The following is a 2813-nucleotide window of genomic DNA, read 5'->3' as shown; positions in this document are numbered from 1 at the left end:
TATATATATATATATATATATATATATATATATATATATATATATATATCCTTCTGTATGTTTACTTTCGATAATGAGGAACAGAAGAAGGAGCCAAACAAGTAAATTTCGTCAAAGACATCTCTCTTTTCTAAAACGCTGCCTCGCAAAGATTTTCATTAATTCAAATTGAAGAAACAGACGTATTTTCTATTGTCTGGTTAGCTCAGTGGTAGAGCGTGAGTCTGACACACTCAAGGTCGTGGGTTCGAGACCCACACCAGACATAATTTTTGTCTTTATCTTTTTTTATTTTGTCCGCATCACATGTGTGCAACATTCAGTGTGTTCGTCCAACGTTATAGTGAAGATCTTCACAATAAATTGGGGTTTTCGACCTTATCTGAAAGGGTCAGGTCCACCAAGACGTCCTTGAAATCTTCCAGAAGCTTCTGGCGATCCTCCTCCAACGACAGGAACATGGAGACTTACCCTGTGGTTATTTTGCCGGCTAGTCGGCAACGGTCGGTTAAGCAGTATTTTGCCGTGGTAATATCAGTACTTCATATAATACTATGTCACAAAATATGTCCTTGGGGGCGTAGCTCAGTGGTAGAGCGCTCGCTTGGCATGCGAGAGGACCCGGGTTCAAACCCCGGCGCTTCCATTTTTGTTATGTGGAAAATTCATTTTCAGTCTCGTATATATATATATATAAGTATATATATATATATTTATATATATATATATATATATATATATATATATATATATATATATATATATATATATATATATATATATATATATATATATATATATATATATCGTCCGATCAGGGAAGTTAAGCAACGTTGGGTCTGGTTAGTACTTGGATGGGTGACCGTCTGGGAACACCAGATGCTGTTATCCCTGGGGATAGGGAAGAAAGTATACTTGCCTCGTATTCCCTGCGTGTCGTACAAGGCGACTAAAAGGGAAGGGAGCGGGAGGCTGGAAATCCTTTACTCTCATTTTCAATTTTTCAAAAGACGGAAGAGAGAAGATATAAAGATATTGTAAAGATGTAATTAATATAAGATATAAGAATGAATGGAAGATACGAATGTAGCTGAAACAAGGAGTAATGAAGATTAAGGTGCAATGAAAATTATTCTCTAGTGAAGATGTATATATATGTTGAGATTTTGTATTGAACATGAAGAAGTGATGATAATGATGAGAGTGTAGTAACGATAAGAGTTTAGTTAGAGAGTAGTGACAATTGCCTTTGCAATGATAATTAGAGGGTAACACAATGAGGAACACAAACTTTCCAAAGCTACGTTCAAGTCAGACTTTGAACCAAGTTCGGTAAACAGAAGGATGATGTTAAGATGAGAGTGTAGTGAGGAAGAGTATAGTGATGATAAGGATATTGTCAAGATAGCTTGTAGTGAAGAAAAGAATGTAGTGAAGATACGAATGTAGTAGAGATAAGGATTATTAAAGAGTAAAGTTTATTCAGAATGATTATGTAGTGAAGATAAGAACTATTTCTAGTGAACATCAAAGAGAACAATGATGATGGTATGGTAGAAATAACGGCGTAGTGAAGAAGAGGGTATAGCGAAGATATAATTTAGTGTAATGGATCATGCATTACAAAGGTGTGTCCATCCACACAAGTGTTACACGTCTCGGATAAAGATATATCTAACATATATATGTCTTTTATAAATATTTGTAAATTGTTCTCCTGACGAACAATACCTATGGTTTACGTATCAAATTTCATCGCTTGTAAGTGATCAAGCATTACAAAGGTGTGTCCATTGCCACAGGTGCTACTAAGAAATGTTATCATTCCCTTAACACAGTTACCAATCCCCACCAGTGGCATAATTATCACTTTCATTAATAAATTTACTGGAATTTTGATCACTGTCATCTTTACCATTCATACCATACAATTATTTTCAGCAATCTAACTTATGCATTATTATTACTGTACATTACGTACATTACAGCAGTAGTGATCTTTCGTGTGTGATAAAAGATGGTGACGTCTTTCCCATACACATATCATCAAATATTTACATTACTCTATATAGCACACTACACTTCCCTATCAAAACACACGCCTTTTACTATCCTCAAGATTATCATAACTACCCTACATTTAAACAGGATTAACCATCCTTGATATGCACATATTCATGCCTACCACAAGTATTATCATAACTACTCTAGACAATACAAAAACATAACTACAACCATACGAAGGTTACAACCAAACTATATTTTTTATCCGGGATATTAAGAGAACATGTCACCAACCATTTCTCACTAAAACAAAAACAGATCATCCATCATCATGCGCACTGTGTACAAAAACGTTCAACGTGTCCTGCCAAAGATTGGATCAACAAAACCTAAGGAAATGCTGCTCATGCTCCTGGACCGGCTACCATGGCGCAGTGGATCCACCTGGTCATTGGTTACCCTCCCATATTTTGCACAGGCATTGTTGTACCTTGTGGGTATGTGCAGGCGTGTGTTTCTCTCATGTCTTCGTAAGGGTGTTCGCCTGGCACTTTACACCATCTGGGTCATTGTAGTCACCTGCTTCGTTCTCGAACAGGAGTTCTTGAGCCTGATGGACCCACTGGTAGTGAGCGCAATAAGATGGCTCGTAGGTCTTGTGCGGAGAGTTGTGAGGAATATCGTGCGGGAACTCATATTCCAGGTGACTATGTTCCTCTTAGTGTTCATCATCCTAGTGAGAATGGTGGTGGAGGTAATGGTTCCTATCATTAGAAGAGCTGACTACGCTGTTCAGGTCACACAGAAAG

General features: G+C 37.1%; 1 non-coding gene across 1 annotated transcript; it reads left to right on the top strand.

Annotated features, from left to right (window-relative positions):
- The first annotated feature begins 194 nt into the window (after positions 1 to 194).
- Positions 195 to 266, top strand: TRNAV-GAC (transfer RNA valine (anticodon GAC)). The gene has a single exon. It is a non-coding gene; the product is annotated as a tRNA-Val (tRNA).
- The last annotated feature ends 2547 nt before the right edge of the window (positions 267 to 2813 follow it).

The sequence above is a fragment of the Panulirus ornatus genome, chromosome 70, assembly GCF_036320965.1.
Source record: "Panulirus ornatus isolate Po-2019 chromosome 70, ASM3632096v1, whole genome shotgun sequence".
NCBI lineage: Eukaryota > Metazoa > Arthropoda > Malacostraca > Decapoda > Palinuridae > Panulirus > Panulirus ornatus.
The sequence above is the reverse complement of the archived record's forward strand: the minus strand, read 5'-3'. Positions and strand labels throughout refer to the sequence as shown.